The 21,168-nt window shown below is 52.4% G+C and overlaps 1 protein-coding gene and 1 long non-coding RNA gene across 2 annotated transcripts in view; one reads left to right on the top strand and one right to left on the bottom strand.

Moving 5' to 3' along the window:
* Nucleotides 1–8,725: 8,725 nt before the first annotated feature.
* Nucleotides 8,726–11,280, bottom strand: LOC111762703 (uncharacterized). Its single transcript, XR_009184689.2, has 3 exons — nt 11,176–11,280; nt 9,407–9,541; nt 8,726–8,972 (listed from the first exon to the last, which is right to left on the bottom strand). It is a non-coding gene; the product is annotated as an uncharacterized lncRNA (long non-coding RNA).
* Nucleotides 11,281–11,873: 593 nt separating this feature from the next.
* The window catches only part of BRD4 (bromodomain containing 4), a 64,088-nt gene continuing 54,793 nt past the window's right edge, over nt 11,874–21,168 (top strand). Inside the window, 1 exon segment of the mRNA XM_071213589.1 lies at nt 11,874–11,920. The gene's annotated coding sequence lies outside the window, so the exon portion shown is untranslated.

Here is a 21,168-nt window from a genome sequence, read left to right as displayed (position 1 = left end):
AAAGCGTCCTCGAGTGCCCCGTCAGCCCACTGATGTCCTCGATGGTCTCTCCTGCCCATGAAGTCCCAGTGGGCAGTGTGGTAGGCCGCTGGCCACTCCCCTAGAGCAGGACCCGAGAGGAGGGGCAGTACGGAAGACCCTTTGGGGTTAGGTCCTGAGTCACGGGGCAACGGCTGCCTGCTGGGGCCAGATCCTCTGCCTGCCCCCTGGGAGCTGCCTGGGGGTTTCAGCTCCGGCTGCCACGAAGACTGGGAGCGTGTGCATAGGAGAGGAGGTGAGTTGGGAAACCCTTTGCCAACTTCCCTCACTTGCCGTCAGCAGTTTACGTCTGGGAGAACTGATGAACAGCAGGTACCCTCCAGGGGCAGCTTCTTGGGGCTAGAACCCAACTTAAGGGCAACAAGGTATGGCAGTGAGGGCTCTACTACAAGGGTCCCCAAAGGAAAACTGGCTGCCACGGGGGCCTAAGCCCCACCAGAGAACACGATGGATACACCGACTGTCAAGAGAACTGCGGCCACGACGGGTCTCCCTGGTGTCTGAGGTACACTTTGCCTAACTCCACGACAGCAGGGCCAGAGGAAGCTAAGGGCGTGTTACGGGGGAAGGCAGGCTGAAGTGGGGAGAGGGGCTATTGGGTCCCAGGATGTGTGTGTTATCTGTTGTATAAATGTACTCAGAAGCCACTGGTTGAAAATGTGTATTATCTGTTTCTGGGGGTCAGGAATTCGGCTGCGGCCTCGCTGGATTGCCAGGCTGCGGTCTCATCTGAGGGCACGACGGGAAGGCTCTGCTTCTAAGGTGGGGCTGTCGGCAGAACTCAGTTCCTCGCGGCTGGTGGACTCGGCTTCCGCGCCTCGCTGGCAGCTGGCCGGAGGCCCTCCCCCCTTCCTCGCCACGTGGGCTTCCTTACGTGGCAGCTAAGGATGAAGGGAGTGCAGCAGGCAGGAAGCCACGGCCTTCTGTAACCCACCCCTGAAAGTGACACTGCCTAATCTGTGTGTGAGAAGCAAGTTGCTAGGTTCGCCCACCCTCGGGGAGGGGATGGCACGAGGGTGTGGAGACCACGTGGGGATCGCTAGGGGCCATCTTAGAAAGCTGCCCCCCCCCTCAATGGGGCGTTAGTCTAGATGATGTTGCTTTTCTTAGATTAGATTCCAAGAGCACACTTGTTCTGGAGAGGAAAGGGACAAAAGGGGTCTAAGCTTTGGGTACTGGCGTCATTCCCACCAACGAGCAGGTCATTCACGCAAAGCTTTACCGTGGCTGCTTGTGAGGCCCTTGGTGAGGAAGTACCTATCAGGCGTGTCCTTCCCAGGACACACCAGCTGCGACCACAGGGACCGTCTGCCACCGAGACTGCTCTAGGAGTCGGGCGCCCTCGTCCCGCGCTGCACATTTGGACGTCACAGAGATCCCACCAGACCGTGCACCCAGAGGGTCTCTGGCTGATGACCACAAACGCGCCAGCAGCACCTTCTGCCACGGTGGCGGCTGAGCATTCACTCACCCAGCCTTCTGCGTGAGCCTTGAACTAGGTACCCTGGCCACACACTCGGCTCCATCAGTTGCTTTCTCTACGACTGCTGTCACAGGTGCGGCCCTCCTCATGTACGCGATTCATTTTTTTCCTTCTTTCTGAGGCCACTTCCTGGTCACCCCTTGGGGACGCTGCATTCTAATGGGAGTCACTTGTTTGAGTTTCTTTATAGTTCTATTTCCTAAGAAATCCGAGTTTACTTTGTTTTGGAAATCCCCATAGAAATGGAATCTAATCGCTGGCAGTGTGCCTTGCTGGTGTGGCTCCAGGTCACGTCTGTAAGGACCATCGTGCTTGCTGTTGAGCATAGCTGGGCTTTGTTCCTTTTTGTGATTCGTTTGTCCACTCCACGCTCGAGGATTATCTGCCTTGTTGCAGGGGTGGTGTGGCAGTTGGATATTACTTCTAAGTTCCAAAAAGAGATACTGATTATATTGTAAACTGGTTTGTTTCTCTGGGCATGATACCCCTTGACTGACTTAAATTCAAAGGCTTTACATTTACTTGATTAAATCAAGATTAGGGCTTTGATTCAGGCCACTTGAGGGCATGCAGGGTGGAGTCCCCGCCCCCTCGGTGGGCTATATAAATGGACACTCAAGAACACAGAAGTAGATACACAAAGAAAAGAGCAAGGGAGCGCCGTAGACATGGAAGAGGATCCTGTGGCCCTGGGAAGAGAAAGGAGCCATTTGCCTAGTAGTTTGCAGCTGGCCTTGTGAGGAGACGAGCAGCTGAGCCCAGAAAGAAACTAGCCTCGGGAAGAGACAAGCCCTACGCCAGCCTTCAGCTGAGATCGGAAGCAGCTGGGAACACGGGGCCTCAAGAGGAAAAGGGAAGCCTGAGCCCTTGCAGACATCGCCCGCCATCTTGCTTCAACATGGCAACGGACTTTGGGTGAGGAAGTACCTCTATGGCACCTTGAGTTGGACTCCTCAGGACCTTGTAACTGTGAGCTTCTACCCCACGTAAATACCCTTCGTAAAAGCCAGCAGAGTGCTGTACTTTGTATCAGCACTCTGTTGGCTGACTTGACACAGGTGGTGCTACTCTGAATCTTAGGCATGTGTCCTGGTGCATCTGTGCAAGTTGCCACAATGGAATGACTCTAGAAATCAAAAACAGGCAGAACTGGAAAATTCACAAGTATGTGGAAATTAACAGTCTGAAATAACCAATGCATCAGAAGAAAACCTAAGAAAAATTAATATCTTGAGAATGATGGGAACACAAAACAATGTATCAAAACTTAAGACGCAGCAAAGGCAGTTCTGACAGGGAAATCTATAGCTCTATATGTTTAACATTGAAAGAAAGATTTCAAACCAGAGACCTACCCTCACAATGGAGGATTTGGAAAAAAAAGCAAGCTGAACCCAAAGTGAGGAGAAGGAAGGAAATAAAAATCTGGGCAGAGAGAAAAGAAACGGGAAAAAAGCAAGAGAATAAAAAGTTGGTTCTTTGAAAAGATCAATAAAGTCAACAACCTTGAGCTAAACTGACAAAGGAAAAAAATACACAAATAACTAAAATCCGAAATGTAAAGGGGACATTACTACAGACCCCAAAGAAATAGAAAAGATCATGAGAAGATACTATAAACTGTATGCCAATACGTTAGATAACATATGTGAAAGACACAAACTACCTAGACAGATTCAGAAAGAAAGAAAGATCTCAACAGACCAATAACTAGTAACCACACTGGAAGAGTCATCAATAAAGCCCCAGCCCAGAAAGGCCCAGGTGCTTCACTGGTGAATTTTACCAAACATTCCAACACGATTATCGGTTCTGGTCAAACTCTTCCAAATAAGCGAAAAGAAGAAACACTCTCTAATTCATCCTACAAGGCTGTAGCAGTTTGATATTATTGATGAATTCCAAAAAGAAAGAATGGATTATGTGTGCAAACTGGTCTTTTCCTCTGGGCATATGAGATTATACTGGATTCAGGTTTAACCAAGTAAACCTTCTGTGACAGTAGGGCGTTGAGTACCCACCCCTTGGCGGGTGGGGCTTGTAGATAAAAGACACGGCAAAGGACAGAGTTGAGGGTGTTTGATGTTGGCGTTGGATGCTGGAGCCCCAGGAAGTAAGTTCACTGAGGAAAGAGAAGCCAGCCCCAAGAGGAGAGGAACCCTGAGCCCAGGAAGAAGCAAGGCCTGGGAAAAGAGGAACTCTGAACCCAGAGAGAAGCCAGACCCTGGAAGGAGGAACCCAGGAAGCCTGAGCCCTCACGTACATTGGCAGCCATCTTACTCCAACAAGTGCAAATAGACTTTGTGGAGGGAAGTAACTTATGCTTTATGGCCTGGTATCTGTAAGCTCCTACCCCAAATAAATACCCTTTATAAAAACCAACCCATTTCTGGTAATTTGCACCAGCACCCCTTTGGCTGACTAATACAAAGGCCAATACCATCCTCATATCAAAGCCAGATAAAGATACCACAAGAAAAGAATAGTACAATACCCCTTGTGAATATAGATGCAATAATCCTCAACAAAATATTAGCAAACCAAATCCAACCAATAGCACATTAAAATAATCATATAACAAATGGGATTTATTCCAGTGGGATTTATCCCAGGTATGCAACTGATAGGAATTTCAATTAATGTAATATACATCAATAGAGTGAAAGAAAAAAGACAACACACGAGCATCTCAATTAACACTGAAGAGACATTTGACAAAACCCAGCAGCACTTCTTGATAAATGCACTTACAAGACTAGAAATAAAAGGAAACTTCCTCTGGACTGCTAAGGGGTGTGGAGGTTTTCTTTTTGGAGTAATGAGATTATTCTAAAATTTTTTTGTGGTGATGAATGCACAACATTGTGATTATACTAAAAGCCATTGATTATATACACTGTCACCACTGTTACTCAACACTGTACTGAAAGTTCTAGCCAGAGCAATTAGGGAAGGAAAAAAAAAAGAAATAAAAGGCATCCAAACTGGAAACAAAGAAGTAAAACTTATTCAATTTGCAGATGACAGGATCCTATATATAGAAAATCCTCAATCCACAAGAGCTACTGGAGCTAATAAAAGAATTCAGCAAAGTTGGCGTGGTAGAATATCAACATGCAAAAGTCAGCGGTGTTTCTATATACTAGTAATGAACACTGAAGAGAAAATCAAGGAAAAAAGATTCCATTTACTAGAACTAAAAGCATCAAATATCTAGGAATAAATCTAACCAAGGATATAAAAGACTTGTACACAGAAAACTACAGAACATTGCTAAAAGCAATCAAAGAACTAAATAAATGGAAAAACTTTCTATGTTCATGGATTGGAAGACTAAGTATTGTCAGTTCTGGGAGGCGGACTTGGCCCAGGGGATGGGGCGTCCGCCTACCACATGGGAGGTCCGGGGTTCAAATCCCGAGCCTTCTTGACCCGTGTGGAGCTCGCCCACGCGCAGCCCTGATGCACGCAAGGAGTGCCCTGCCACACAGGGGTGTCCCCCACGTAGGGGAGCCCCACACGTGGGGAGTACACCCTGTTAAGAGCCTCCCCTCGTGAAAGAAAGTGCAGCCTGCCCAGGAATGGCGCAGCACCCTGGGACAGCTGACGCAGCAAGATGACGCAACAAGGGGAGGCACGGATTCCTGGTGCTGCTGATAAGGATAGAGGCAGTCACAGAGGAACACACAGCAAGCGGACACAGAAAGCAGACAACTGCGGCGGGGCGGGGGGAAGGGGAGAGAAATAAAAAATCTTAAAAAAAAAAAATAGTTCTACACTAAGCATAGTCAATGAAACTCCAATCAAAATTGCAATAGCCTTCTTTGCAGAAATGAAAAAGCCAATCATCATATTTGTATGGAAGGGTAAGGGACCCCTCCCCTTGAGAAAGAAGAACAATGTTGGAAGCCTCGCATTTCCCAATTTTAAAATTTTTCACGGGTCACACCCGGAAGCTGCAGCCCGTGCAGAGCCGGCAGCTGAGTGGGGAGCTGGGGCGCGTGTCCCTGGCGTCTCCTCCTGGGGAGGCGGACCTGGGCAGCGGGGTCTGCGTCGTGGTGGAGTGCTGTGAGCCCTGCCGTTTCAAGGCTGGTGAGCGCTGTGAAGGAGCAGGACCCTGGCGCTGAGACCGCGATGGAGTCGTGCCTGGGGCACAGGGGCCTTGGAGATGCATGTCAGTGGGCAGCTGGTGTTCTCCAAGCTAGGGCATGGGGGCTTTCCTTAAGAGAAAGACCTCATCGAGGCCATCCGAAGAGCCAGTGACGGAGAAGCCCTAGAGAAGACCACCAACGGCCGTCCTCCCCGCGTCTTCCCGTGGCGGCACGCGACCCTGGGCTGCTGCTCTGTTCTGGGGACCAAGCCTTGCTCTCCCGCCTGGTCTTGCTGGGGCTCCTCCTCTGCCTCTTTTGCCTCGCTGAAGCAAGACCCCCTGGCTTCCACTTTGCCCCTTGGGGTGCAAGGGGGGGATAGAAGCTTCTGTGGTCTTGGGAGCAGGAGAGAGCTCCTCCCACGGGCATTTCCACAGCCACCTTATGCTCCCTTCCCAGAATCGGTGCCCACAGAAGCCCAGGCCCCTCTTCAGTTTGGCAGTACCTGTCAGATGCCACCGTGGTTCTAATTTATTCTCCTCTGGCTCTGGGCAGTGCCAGCTACTGGCAATAAAGTGGCACTACAGACACTGTGGAAAAAAAACACAACTTATTACAAAGCAAAAATAATCAAAACGGCATGGTACTGGTACAAGGACAGATAGACCAAAAGACACAAACTAAGAGTTCAGAAATAAACCCTCACATCTACGACCAATTGATATGTATATATTTTTTGACAAGGGTGCCAAGTCCATTCAATGGGGAAAGAAGTCTCTACAATACACGGTGCAGGGAAAATTGTATATCTATGTGGAAATAAATGAAGGAGGACCCCTAACTCAAAATGGATCAAGGACCTGAATAAAGAACCCAAGTACAAAACTCCTGTAAGAAAACCTTGTGTTAGGCCATGGGACTTTATACCAAAAGCACAAGCCACAAAAGGAAAAAAAGAGAAATAGGATTTAATTAAAAAAACAAACTTTTGTGCAAGAAAGGACTTTATCATGAAAGTAAAAGAACTTACAGAATGGGTGAAAATATTTGGAAAGCATGTATCTGATAAGGGTTTATTATGCAGAACATACAAAGAAATCCTACAACTTAACAGAAAGATAATTTAAAAAGTGGCAAAAACTTGAATAGACGTTCGAACAAAGAAGATGGACAAATGGCCAGAAAGCACATGAAGAGAGACTCAACATCACTAGCCACTAGGAAAATACAAATCAAAACCAGAACGTGACCACTTCATGCCCACCAGAATGGCTACTATTAACAACAAAACGACAGGTCTTGGAGAGGATATAGAGAGATAGGAACATTGGTTCACTGTTGATAGGGAAGCAAAATGGTGCAGCCGCTGTGGAAGAAGATAGTTTGGCAGGTGGGTGGTTCCTCAGAAAGTAAAGAATTACCATATGACTTGCCAGTCCCAATGTGACACAGAAAAAAGAAAATGTGACAGGACACGAAGCAAGCACGAAAAATGGGCCAACAGACTTGCTCAACATGGGGTTGCCACAAGACTTCCCTTTGTAAAAAACATGATCTACAAAGCACAATGAAAGTGCAGTAAAACATGGAAATGTGTAGAAATACTTAGTTTTAATAGTAATAAAAATAATAAAAAAAAGTTCTGATATATACAACAACACGGATGAACCCTGAAGACATCATGACGTCATATGGAATGAAATCAACCAGACGTCAAAGGACAAATACTGTATGCTCTCACTGAAATGAAATAATTAGAATCAACAGAGCCATAGAATCGGAATGTAGAAACTGGTTTCCAGGCCCCGGGAGTTAACGCGTAACTGGTAGAGTGTCTGTCTGAGGATGGTGAAGTTCTGGTAATGGATGGTGGTGATGGGAGCACAACACTGTGAATGTAATTACCACCACTGAAGTATATATGCGAACGTAGTTAAAGCAGGAATTTTAGGTTTACATGTTATAAGAAATTTAAAAAAAACACCGTAAGACTATATAACACAAATAGTGAACAGTAATGTAAACTACGGATTATAGCTAATAGTACAATTATAGTAGTAATATTTCATCACTTGTAACAAATGTACCACTCTAAAGTGTGAATGATAGGGAAAACTGGTATGGTGGAGGTGGTATATCAGAGCTATGTATTTTCTCCATGATTTTCTGGAAACCTATGACTTCTCTAATAAAAAAAAAATTGAAACAAATGATACATATTTAAAACTGGTTGTTCATTACAATTACATTACATAATTCGTTTTTCATTCCTTAATATCTTTCTTGGGACGTGGATGTGGCTCAAGGGATTGGGCTCCCGCCTACCACACGGGAGGTCTACGGTTTGGTTCCTGGTGCCTCCTAAAGAAGACAGCAAGCTGGCACAACAAGATGATGCAACAAAAGATACACACAAAAAACCATAATGAGGGATACGGGAAAGCAGGGAGCAAAGGTTCCCGGTGTCTCCTAAAGAGGATGGGCAGGAGAGTGAGCTGGCACGACAGGCAGGTGGAGCGAGCTGACATGGCAAGATGACACCACAAGAGACACAGGAGGAAAAACCTAACGAGACACCACAAAGCAGGGAATGGAGGTGGTTCAAGCGCTTAGGCACCCCCACGCACACTGGAGGTCCCGGGTTCGGTTCCCAGTGCCGCCTAAAGAAACAGAGAAGATGAACAGTCACAGCAAGTACAAACAAGGGGGTGGGGAGAGATAAATAAAATATTTTAAAAATATATCTTCTCTGGGTTTTAGTATCACAAACTAACAAGAGAAAGTAAAAATTGCTTATTCGAAATTAAAACCATCAAGTAACAAGACTTTATTACATTGACTCAACGTGTAAATATTTTCTGAGTTTGAGGTATCTGCTAGACACTTTGGAGACAGAAAGAATGAGATATAGTTGAGCTAAAATATTTTGGGGATCGTTCTAGAACTGCCTTTAGGAGCTTGCATATTCTCTGAGGGTTGGATTTGATTTCCAGCAACAGCCAAAAGCCATCCAGTCGGGTCCAGTGAATCAAGCCAGACAGTGTCAAAAATGAAGTGTGCCTCTAGTGTTAAACAACGGATTTTATCGTGTGATTTGCAAACTGCCAGCTCCAAATGATTTCCACACTCATTTATTACCAGCAGCAATAATAAATTAAGTGTACAATGCAATAAGACAAGACAATGATGGGGGATGGAAAGCCTAAAATGGATATATTCTAGTTTCCTTTTTTAAAAAATCCGTTATTATTCTATATTCACACAGCTCTTACACCTTATTCTTACTCCATTTCTGATCATCTTCCACAGATTGCTGAGTGTGGAAAATTAGGGGCTGAAAGATATTCACCAGTTTCAATATTCTGTAATGAGATAGGAAGAGATTAACGAGAACCATAAAATAGAGCTGGAAGGAGCCTGACAAAACCAGTTACAATTACCTCCTTTATTTCTTGCAACTAATAACTTATCCCATGCTTTGTTAAGGTAAAGGGTAATATTTTTTCTCGCAACTAGTAACTTATCCCATGCTTTCTTAAAGTAAAGGGTAATATTTAGTTTTTACTTTGTCTCGGACCCATCAACAACTGATTATTGCCCCTGGCGAGTTATGAGCAAACAGTGACAGAATGAAACTATTTTACTGGCATCTACTGCATCAATACATTCTGGAAAAGGTGGACAACAGAAAGATGGTTTATTACCTAGGATTTTTCAAATAACGAAGTTTCTATTCTCTTTTTAAAATATGGAATTGGGGAGCAGATGTGGCTCAAACAGTTGAGCGCCTGCTTACCACGAGAGGTCCCAGATTTGGTCCCCGGTGCCTCCTTAAAAACAAAAAACAAGCGAACAAAGCATGATGCCAACTCAGGGGAGCCCGGCTTCCCACATACGAGGTCTCAAGTTCAATCCCCGCTGGGCCCGGTACCTAAAAAGAAAAAAGTGAACGTGCTCAGAGAGTAAAGGTAAGGGCCAAAGGGAGGAGATGGTTAAATCCACCACCCCTGCCCTGATTTCAAAAATTCCAGAATCGTCATTTCAAGCTTGCAAGAGACCTAAGTCCTCGGCCTGATGGATGACAAAAATATCTAAGCTCTACCGTGTGCCAGGTAGATGCTCTGCAAGTCCCGGAAGAGACTGATTTCCCCAGCGCCCGGGGCAGGGACCGGACGGGTGAGCCTTCAGGGCGGGGAGGAGTCAGCCAGAGGACAAGTGGACAGAGGGCGCCCTCGCCCAGGGCCCAGCAGCCTCCGGCCAGGAAACACGGCGCTGCGCCCCAGTGCGCGCCCCGGCGCCCCATCTCAGCTCCCCGGCCTGCATCTCAGCCTCTCCCCCTGGCGGGGACAGGGGCCTCCCTCTGCCCCTCCCATCAGCCTTTGGGGTCTCTCCTCTCTGGCCCCCTCTCTTCGGTGGGCTCCCCTCTGTACGCCTGCAGGTCATCCCTCAGCCCCCCTCCCCTGGGTGCTCGGTCCCTTCCTGATCAGTCTGTGGGGACCCCCTTGGCCCCCCTCCGTCTGTGGGATCCTACCAGGTCTCCTCCCTCTGTGGGTTCCCCCCCCCACCCCGCTCCTCCTGTGGGTCTTCAGTCCCCTCCCTCAGCCTGTGGGGACCCCCACCGAGGCGCCCCCCTCAGTCTGTGGGATCCTCCGCCCTCGGTCCGTGTGATCACCCTGAGGCCTCCCCCGTAATCTGTGGGGTCCTCTCTCGGCCCCTTCCCCCAGTCTGCCGCCCCCTCCCTCAGTCTGTTGGGTCCCACCTCAGCCTCCTCCCTCAGGCTCTCCCCTCAGTCTGTGGGGTCCCCCGTCAGCTTCCCCCCTAGGTCTGTGGGGTCCCCCCTAGTCTTCCCCGCTAGGTCGCTGTGGTCCCCCCTCGGCCTTCCCCCTCGGTCGGTGGGACCCCCCTCGGCCTCCCCCCTCGGCCTCCCTCAGTCTGTGGGGTCCCCCCTCGGTCTGTACGGTCCCCCCTCCGCCTCCCCCCTCTGTCGGTGTGGACTGTCTCGGCCACCCCCCTCGGTTGATACAGACCCCCTCTGTCTCCCCCCTTGGTCTGTGGGGTCCCCCCTCAGTCTGTGCGGTCACTGCTCGGCCTCCCCCCCCCAGTCTGTGGGGGCCCCCTCAGCCTCCACCCTTGGTCTGTGCAGTCCCCCCTCGGCGGCCCCCCTCAGTCTGTGCGGTCCGCCCTCGGCCTCCACCCTCTGTCGGTGGGACCCCCTCGGTCTGTAGGGTCCTCCCTCAGCCTCCCCCCTCGGTCTGTGCGGTCCGCCCTCGGGCTCCACCCTCTGTCAGTGGGACCCCCTCGGTCTGTAGGGTCCCCCCTCAGCCTCCCCCCTCGGTCTGTGCGGTCCCCCCTCGGCCGCCCCCTTCGGTCTGTGGGGTCCCCCCTCGGCCTCCCCCCTCTGTCGGTGCGGACCCCTTCGGTCTGTGGGGTTCCCCCTCAGCTTCCCCCCGCGGTCCGTGGGGATCCCCTCGGCCGCCCCCCTCGGTCTGTGCGGTCCGCCCTCGGCCCCCACCCTCGGCCCGCGCCCCCCGCCCGCCCCCGCGCCGCAGCCGGCCGCCCGCTCACCTCCCGAGCCGCCGGCCTCCTCGGCGAGCTCGCGCCGGGCGCCTCGCGGAGCGCGCACGTCGGGCGGCGGGGCGGCGGGGCCGCGCGCGGCGTGCGCGGTGACGTCAGCGCGCTGGCGGCGGCGGCGGCGGCGGCGGCGGCAGGGCTGTTTGTTCTGCTCTCCCGCAGCCGAGGAGCCCGAGCGGCGGCGGCGGCGGCGGCGGCGGCGGCGGCTGCCGGCGGGGCCCGCGGGCGAGCGCGGCCTGTGAGCGCGGCGGAGCGGCCGGGCGGCCCGCGCGGGCGGCCCCGAGGCGGCGGCGGCGGCGGGCCCGCCGGCGGGGGCGGCGCGCGGCCTAGTCGCGCAGGTGAGCGCCGGGTGCCCTTCGCGGGGCCGGGCCCGGGGCGGGGGGCGCGGCGGGGCCCGCGGGCGGCCCGCGCTCCCGCATTGCGTAGCGGGGGCCCGGGGCGCCCGCCCCGACGCCATCGGCGCGGCGGGGGCGGGGGGCGGGCGCGGGCCGGGCCTGCGGGGACCCCGGCGGCCGCCGCCGCCGCCCGCGCGCGCCCCCCCGCCGTGGGCCCCCCCCGCGCCGCCGCCGCCGCCCCCCGGGGCCGGGCTGGGCGCGCGGGGCGGGGGGCGCGCGGGCCGGGGGCGCCGCGGCGGGCGGGCCGGGGGCGGGCGGGGGGCGGGCCGAGCGCGGCACTTCCTGCCGCCGCCATTTTGTCCAGGAGGAGGAGGAGGAAGCGGCGCCGCGGGCCCGGGGCCCCGGTGAGTGCCGGCCCCGGCGTGGCGGCCGCGCGCGGGGGCCCCGGCCGGGCGTGGGGCGCGGGCCGGGCCCGGGGTGGCGGGCGGGGACGGGGTGGGGGGGGGCGCGCCAGGCCCTCCCCCGGCCCCGCAGCCCCGCGCCGGGCGCTTTGTCCTGCCCGCCCGTGCTCCCCGGCCCCCCCCACCCCGGGCCTCGCCGCTGTGCGGTGTTGGGGGGGGTGCGGGGATGGCAGGTTGCGGGGTGGGGGGGGGGAAGAGTTGTGATTCAGCGAAATAAGCGAGCCCCCACCCTCCCTGCCGTCGCGCACGGAAATAGCGCGACTTCACCGCGCCGAGACGCGCCGGGGGCCCGGCCCGGGGGAATCCCGCGCGGCCGGCGGTGTAGACGGGGCGGCCGCTTCCGCCGGGGGGCCGGGGGCTGACCTCGCCTGCGGCCGGGGCCGCGCTTTGTGTCCCCGAGTGTGTGTTTATCGAGTCCCCCACCCCACCGCCCCTGTGGGGGTCGTGCAGCCGGTGAAGGGGGGGTGCCTGGGTCCGTTTTTTGTGTGTGTGTTGGTGCTTTCTTTTCCTATTCGCTTTTTTATTTTTATTTTTTTAAATGCGTGTGTCGGGTGCAAGAAGTGACCTCTCGGAGTCTGCTGCCTCCCCGAGAATTGCAGTGGCTGTTTCCGACGTTCGGGACACTCTCCCAAGTCCGTCCTTCCCAAAAAAAAAAAAAAAACAAAAAAACAAAACCAAAACACCAAGTCGCGGTGTCGCCCTCTGAGCCAGCGGGGCTCGGCTGTAATTGTGGTCGCGAGGTTTTTCTGAATGGAGCTGTCAGGTTTCCCCAAGTCGGTAGTCCTCGGGATTTGTGGTCCTTGTTGGAAGGCGTAAAGGAAGGCACGCTCCAAAGGACTGGCAAACGTGTCTTCAGGTCCCCGGAGGTTTTGGATGGTGCGGCCTGTTTTCTGACCTTGCCGGGATTTTAACTAAAACGTGGCTTTTGGTTTAGTTCGGATGGGCATTTTACCTTCTCACCCAGGCATTGCTGATAGCCAGCCCCTCCCCGAAACCGTCACCCGGGGAAAGATCAACCTTGATGGGTTCCACTGACCAAAGGAGGCGGGGAGCCTGATATGCCACAAAATGCAGCTTCTCCTGCTCCCTGCCATGCCCTTTACCTCGAAAGAAACACAGTATGTAAGGGCCCAAGGTGGGGAGTAAAGTACTCCTTCAAGTTGGCTTTGGTAGCCTCGTAAGTGAAAGATTCGCCCACTTCGACAGTCTCTAGCGAAAATTCAACCACAGCAGGATTGTTGACGATAAGGAACTTTCCCTACAGATGACAGTTAGAACGGCTGTCTCTTAGGATAGTTTGGCTGTTGTGGAGCGCCAGTATCTGTAGCTTCCCTAGTTTGGAAGATGGAGAGAAAAAGCAAAATTAAGAGTGGCGAGGGAACCATTGGCCATTTAGTAAAATTTTCACTAAATTATTGAATTGTTCAAAGGAATTTAGACTTTGCTTCCAAAACTTACCTTTTTGAGGCAGTCGTGATCTTTGTACCAAATCGCACTTGTGCTTTTGGGGGGTGTGTGGGGATGGGGTGGGATGCAATATTTTCATCTTACACAATTCTGGTTATTGAATGACTTGGGAGTCCCAGCTTCTAGCGGGAGATGGGAGAGTTCTTGTTGTTTCATCAAAGCAAGAAACCGTTTGGCATTTCAGGGACTTGACGATTCCGGGCTATTAAGTCTTCTAACAACCCACTGTCCTCATGTGTCAGGATGCTATGGATGTAAAGTGTGCAGATTTCTGGTTTTGAATAAACTTTTGAAGTAGACTGTGTTTGTTTTTACGTCTCTTACAAAGCTGTAGAAGGGAAAGGGAAGCTTGTCATGGGCTGCTGTTACTAATTTCCAAATCTTTGTAGAAAAGACTGGTAATTTGCAAGGTGGGAATTGTGGGGATTCCTTGCTAATGCTGACATTTCACCTAGAAGATAGACTGACAGTAACATACTTGATAATAAGACATGCATTTGTAAAAATAAAATTTCTTTTAACTATTAGTGGGTTTTTGTTTTGTTTTGTTTCGCTTTCCCTCAATGTAAGTTCCAAAAGGGCAGGGTTGGTTGGTTTGGTTTTATTCTATTATCTGTTGTATTCTCGATGCCTAGAAGAGCACCTTAAATATTTGTTGAATGAATAAACTGGAGAAATAATTGAGCAAGAATTTGGCTGTGTGTGTGTGTACATATGCGCAAGAATTCCAAGTCCACAATCCCACGTGCAAAGTCTCCTCCTCAATAAAATTTTGTTGGCAGTGCGCTCAGTTGGTCACTGATGACCTGCAAGGTAACCCTGAGGTCCCTAGAAACTCAGTCATCTTGATCACAGTCCAAGCAGCATGGCGTGCAGTGGCTTCTGGCACAGCTCCCCTTTGAAATGTGGCGAGCGGGTTTGAGCGATGTTTCAAACCAAACCTATATTTTTAAGAGGGAAATGATGTGTGTAACACAAGTGTGGGTAGCACTCCTTAATGCGGAGCTTGCGTTGTCAATCAGAATGTGGCCTTTTTTTTTTTTTTTTAAAGCAGTGAGCACATTCTTTGAATATTTTGATTTCCTGTGTGTGAGATCACCCAGTCCGCCCCAGCAGTCGTTACCTGTACAGACAGAAACTGTTCTTTTGGTATGGATTAATGGATTCTTTCCCCAAACATTTGTCCAGCACCCGCTACGTATACTTTGGGCATCACACTGTTGTAATATCTTCTCAAACGTGACTTTTAAAAAGTTTTTTATAGCAGCTTCGTCGAGAAGCAGTCCACAATTCATCCATTTACAGTGTGCAGTACAGCGGTGTTTGGTATATCCTCAGGGTTGTGCAGCTGTTGTCGCAATCAATTTTAGACCGTTGTTACCATCCCAGAGAAGAAACCATTAGCAGGTGTTTCTCCATCACAGCCGCGTCCCACCCGCCAGCGCGGCAGCCCTCTGCTCTGCGCCCTGTCTCTGTAGAGGGACTCTTCGGGAGGTCTCCCGCCAGTGCAGTCGCGCGACCTGCGGGCTCGTGTGCTCGGCTGCCTTCCCTGGGCCTCGCGTCGTCAGGGTCGGTCTGTGTGGCGGCGTGTCCCAGCACACCATTCCTTTTCAGGGCTGCGTACTGCTCCCTGCGTGGGTAGACACGCGTCCGCTGATGGACGTGGGGTTGCGTCCACGTTTTTGCTGTGTGGACCAGCGTGGACGAGCGTTTACGTTTCTCTTGGATGGCATTGCTGGGTCGTAGGGTAGCTGTGTCCAATCCTTTGAGGAGGCTCTGTGACTTTACCCAGATTTTTCAAGTCCTTTCACAGAGGGCTTAAAAGAAAAGGCCAGTGGTGTGCGAAACAGCCCCTCAGAAGGAGGAAGTGCTGCGGCAGGCGGTCACGCAGTTGGCGTGATCTGCTCCCTGCTGGCTTTTAAAAGTTGTACGAGCCTACAGAATAAGCCGTGGTGCTGATTAGAGAGAAAACCGTCTGAGAGATGCCCCCCAAGGTTGCGCTGCCGTTCGCGGAAAGGGTGGTTTTGAGAGCACCTAGTGCTCTTCATTCCTAGGCCAGTCAGCCTTCAGGACTCTTGAATGACCTCCGTGTGTCATGGCATGTCGCGGGTGCGCTCCCTGCTGAGGACGGAGGTGGAGAGTGCAGTGCTGGGGTCAGGGCGAGGCAGCCATCTGTCCCCTTCTGTCCCCAAAGGGAGCAGCACTGGTTGGTCCCCATCACTTGAAACGGGGATTGTAAGGATGTGCTTTTTAAATAAAAGTAGTTGGTGGTCATTTTGAAAAATTTAGAAAATACAGAACAATGGAAAGACATTACAATGGAAAACGTTAATGCTGTACTATCACAGTAAAAAATTTAAAAGACACTAAGCGTTAAAAACTCTTAATCCCATTTTTATTTCTCCACGTTTTTTACCTTCACACAAGTAACAAGGTTGGGTTGTACTCTTTAAATTTTATTTTAAAATTTTGTTTTTTTAAGTGTTACGTTGTTGCAGTTTCTAAAACGCTCTACTTTAAATGGCTGCCTAATGTTCTATCATATGAACATAACCATAATTTATTTGGACGTTTGCAGGTTTTCCCCCCGCTCTTTTAAAACATTGAATTCTTTTTTTTTTCCCCCAAAGTGTTTTAACAGCAGTATTTGATATAATCACATAGTCGTACTTTCATCATCTCAGTCATTATTAGAGAATTTTTGTTATTTAAATAATAATAAGCAGAAAACAGAGGAGGAAATTGGTCATTTCTCAGTCTCTCTCTCTTTCCCTGCTGTACATAACTGCTACTTCTGGCTGTTCTTGTACAATTATTTATTTATTAAGCAGGATTATCAAGATGTATTCACATACCATACGATCTACCCAAAGTGTATAATCAGTAACTTACAGTATGGTTACAGTGTTGTGCGTTCATTACCACAAAAAATTTTAGAACAATTTCATTACTCCAAAAAGAAAAACCCCACACCTCTCAGCATGCCTTCCCCAGCCCTACATAACCACTGACCTAATTTTATCTTTATACATTGCTCTATGTTTATATTTTATATAAACGGAGTCACACAACATGTCGTGCTTTTTGTCTAGTTTCTTTCCCTTAGCATGTTATTTTTAGTCTGATATTAAAGTTCTGACGTATTAACGTACATTTTTTCAGCTTCAGAGAATAATCATCTTAATGTGCAGTTTTACCCATGTTCACACTTCACATGCAGTTCTGTTACGCTCTGCAGTCCCTCGTTAGGTTTTCAGCTTTCTTTTTAGTACCGGACGTGACCTTTGAGTTTGTTTTAAATACCTAGAAAGGGGATTGCTAGATGAAGGGGCATGTGTTTTTGAAAACCTGATCCCCATGCTCTTGTAAAGCGTGCTTGAGTGTCCGTTCCTGCAGGCGGGCCTCGATGGTGCCTTGCTCCTGAGGGTGAGGTTTCTTGGAAAGCGTCCGCGCCGTGCCCGTGTGCCCGTGCAGGGATCTTGAAGCAGCAGGGCCTGCTGCGCGCTCTGCCCTCCGCGGCCCGAGCGGGACTTTCTTTGCCGAGACCGCGCCCGGAATGCCCTGGGAACGTGAGGGTGGGGGCTTCCGGCAGCTTCTGGCGCCCAGACCTGCCCGGCTCAGGCGAGGGTGGACGCAGGCGCTGCCCGCCCGCCGTGGGCCACGTGCTCCTTGCCCCGGGAAGCGGGTGGAAGCGGGCGGAGGCCCAGCGGCCCGCGCGGCGGTTCCCAGGTGCGCCGCCAGGTTGGGCCAGCGACCTTGCAGAGCCCTGGTCCCCTGCTTCCTGCCAGGGAGCTGCAAGTGGGGGCTGGTGGGGCAGGAAGGGTTAGCGGGGGCTGTGATGGTGTGTACGTGACACTGGGGTTGAGGGGTGGCCACAGGCCGAGTGGAAGCGCCAACTTCCCCGGGGGTGTCCACCCTGGGTTGTTTGCTGCAGCGGGTGGGGGATGCTCCCGGGAACGGTGGCCCCCGGGGTCTGCAGCTCTTTTTAAATCTGGGCACCTGACCAGAGGCCGTGAGAAGGACGGAAGTCTTTGCCCGAGCGTAGGCTGCACACCCTCCACCCTCCTGGGGCAGGGTCCGTGGTGGAGCGTGCTTGGGTGTGGACTTCTGGTCGCCAGAAGGGTTTGTGCCCCACGTCCAGGTCTCCCTGGGAGGCTTCGTGGGGTGAAGCAGGCAGCTGGCTGGCCACAGCCGCATCAGGGTCCCCCTGTGGACTTGTGGCCTTTTGGCGGAGAAGGGCTGGTGACCAGGTTAAGTGGGGCGGTGAGATGGGGATGGAGTTTGCACCAGGTGCCTTCTGTCTGTTCAGTACAGTGGGAGCACGGATTTCTTTCAGATAGGCTGAGCGCTTAACCTCAGATTAAGAGTCCTGGAAGGGGTTTGCGGTTGGTTCTTCTTGATCTGTGGCATTTTTACAGATAAAGGCTTCCGACAATGTAGGCTATCCTGTGATCTTTCCTTGCCTGTTCTGCCGGGACTCGGGAGGTTTCGGGAACTAGCTTGGGTGGAGCCGCGTGCCGGCGCGGGCAGAGCTGTGGGGTCTGCTGCAGGGCGGCCGGCCCCATCCCTGCCCCTTCTGGCTTTGATCTCTCCCAGAGCTTCAGTGTCCCCATTTGTAAAGATGGGTCAGTATGCCCCAGGATCGAGGGGTGGGCCTTCGGTGGGACCTGGTGGGCCTGTCCCTTTTCAGAGCGGGGGTTGCCGCCTGGCTGCGCCTCGCTCTGCCTGCAGGCCTGCGAGAAGCCGCTGGCCCTTCCCTGTGAGTGGGGTCACCTTCCCGGGCCTGAGTCTCCACGGAGCCTGGGCCGCTGTGGGGCTAGGGCCGAAGGGCAGGTGTTGGACTTGGCTCTGTAGTTTCCAGACACACACGTTGGCCATTCCTGCGTCCTTGCGGGTCCTTGCGCATTGGTGTCCTGCAGTCCCACCCCAGGCTGTAAAACACATGCCTGGGGGCAGATTAACCTTCCAGGTTGTTTTGTTTAAAAGATGAGTGTGTAAAAGAAAGAGGGTGGAATAAATTCAGGGATTTCATTCTTGAAAGGTTTTCCACACCACTCAAGGAAACACACATCCCGTGGGAGCAGATGGCTACTGTAAGGGCTGAAACTACGTGAAGTGCAGACGCCTCCAAAGACACAGCGTGTGGGACCCGCCAGGCCGTGGTGGCGACACGCCCAGACCTGCCATTGACTAGCTGCGCAACCGCTCGCCTCAGTTTCTTGTGTGGAAACTGTGGGCAGGCTGTGGGCTCCAGAGAGCTCGGCCCAGAATCTGAGTTGAGCGCAAAAGTAATTCTTTTTCTCTGGGTTATTTTCAAACCATGGGCCACAAAATGAATTAGTGGGTGGCAGTCAGTGTTGGGGGCGCGTATCCAAGAGTGGCACGCGCTTGAAGGGCTGTTCATAAAACTTCTGTTTTCATTTTACGTGTGAGTTGTGTATGTTGTAAAATGTTTCTTCCTGGGATTTGTGGTCAGAAAAGTGTAAATAACGTTGTAGGTGCTACTAAGCGATTATTAGAGGTACCTCTGTTTTTGGGGGAGGGGAGCATTTTGCGTGCTGGTTCTTCATTAGATACCCCAGGGGGCTGTGCTTTCTAGCAGCCACTGACCTTCATCACTCTGCAGGGGTGAGCTGGGGGACTGGTGAGGTGCAGTGAAGGCCAGGGCAGTGGTTTGCAGTGGGCAGCGTATGATTCCGTGTGTGCGCAAGGCAAGCTGCTTATCCTTCATTCTCGCTGTCTTTCCCACATACTTTAAGATAGTCTTTCTTTTAGGAAACGACTGGTAGTAGGGCCTTCTCAAGTATAAACAATAAACACGAAACTAGTTAACGCAAAGGGGAACTTAATCGTCTGGTTTAACGTAGACCTCTGGAGTGGGGCTCAGGCACAGCTGGATCCGGGGTCTCAGGCAGTCCCTTTGGCGCTTGTTCTCTCTCCTGTCCTCACCTCGGGGACAAAGGTCGGTCTCCCTGCTGGCACCCGCAGATAAGGGCAGAGGACTCTGGTGGTGGCAGGATGAGAATGCCTGCCTACTCCCACTTGCCACCTTTGTCCTCTCTCTGCCCCTGCACTGGCTCATTCCAAGACTAGCTCCTGCAGCGTCTTGCTCGTTGGTGCGAGGAGTATCGGGTGGGAACTTTGTCGAACAAAGCCTCTTATACTAGGACTAGAGGGAACCCCCACTCCCCCAACTTGAAGCAAGAGATTTTGGGTCACTGAAGGAGAAACTGATTTGCCACACTACATGGTACACTGCAGCTAAGTGAGAGCCGTTTAGAGTAAGAGGATGGCGTGAGTCCAGTGAAGTTGGTTTAGGATGTGTACGTCCCAGATCCTCCGGTGGAGGGGGAAATGAATGACAGGGCAGTGGGGGTTTGGGGGTCCCTGGGAAGAAGCGCCTCCTGAGTGGGCGGGAGGGCACAGGTGCTGGGGTGAGGTTGGATTGAAAAGGGAACCCCGGGAAAGGCTCGGGTAAGAGGCCAGGGGAGCGTTGGAGTAGACGTTTGAGCGCGTGGAATTGTAACAGGGAGGGTTCCATAGAAGGCTGTCACCTTCTGTCCGTGCTGCACCGTCCGCAGGTGCGATTTTGCTCTTCGCTCTTTCTGAACTTCAGTTCCTTTAAGTCTGCTGCTCGGTATTCCTCGGAAAGTCCCCTCTGGCTTGCATCAGCAGGAGCAGCGTCCGGCTCCGCGGCACCAGGGCTCCCACTGTCGGCCCGGCAGGGTGGGGTGCCCGAGGGGAGTTGGGGGTGCCTCTGAGAGAGCTGGAGGCTGCGGGTCTGCCCGGACACTGGACAGCTGGGGGATCCTCAGAACCCAGAAGCCCGTCTGAGGAGCAGGAAACCACAGTGAGGTTCCGGGTTTGACTTTGACGAGGATGGGTTTGTTTTAGGGTAATTAAAGCCTCTTGGCGGGTTTGAAGACTTGGGCCCGCCTCCTGCTCTTGCGGACATTGAGAGTTGCCCTGGCGAACGACCCACTCTGGTTTGTCCTCGTGAAAGCCCTCCCGGGCCTGCCCCAGTGTCACCAGGGGCCTGGGTGTCAGCGCTGGTGCCAGCCTGCCGCAGGCGCTGCCGGCAGAACCGTCTTTGTTCTGGGGCTCCTTTGCCCGAGTGGCTGCGTTTGTAAAGCTGTTGCCTGGGTCTGGGGGGGCTCCCCGCCGGCCTGGCCGCTCCGCGGTGGCGGTGCAGGTGGACATGGAAGGCTTACGGCTGCGGTCCTTCCCGTGGCTCAGGAAAACGGGCAGTCCCCCCAGGCGTTTGCTCGGTGCCACCCCCTCTCCACACCCCCGTGTGATGGCAGGAATAGGAGCTGCACCGCTGCAAACTTGACTGAATGCTGCTTCGGCAGCTGGGCCAGAGGTGAGTCCGGGGAGGGAAAAGGGCCTCCTGCCTTCTGAGAAGAGCGCCCAGTGCAGCCGCTCCTCTCCCTCTCCTCCAAGCTTCGAAGACTAAACTCGCGCTCGGCATCAGTGCGAATGGCTGCCGTCCTCCGCGCCGCTGAATTGCATCTTACTGCACAGGCATGACTCTTGTGGCTTCAGCAGTTTCCCCTTTGCCCTTTCCTTTTCCGCAGAAGAGAGAAACACATAAGATCATGTGCATGAGCTTTAGAGAGATGCCGTCGGTGTCTAGGCAGTTTGCGTTTGTGGTCTTCATGAAGATGATTTGGCTGCAGAGGACCTTTTTTTTTTTTTAAAGATTTTATTTCCCCCTTGCCCCA

The sequence above is a fragment of the Dasypus novemcinctus genome, unplaced genomic scaffold (genome assembly GCF_030445035.2).
Source record: "Dasypus novemcinctus isolate mDasNov1 unplaced genomic scaffold, mDasNov1.1.hap2 scaffold_124, whole genome shotgun sequence".
NCBI classification, from domain to species: Eukaryota; Metazoa; Chordata; class Mammalia; order Cingulata; family Dasypodidae; genus Dasypus; species Dasypus novemcinctus.
This window is presented reverse-complemented; position numbering and strand designations above follow the sequence as displayed.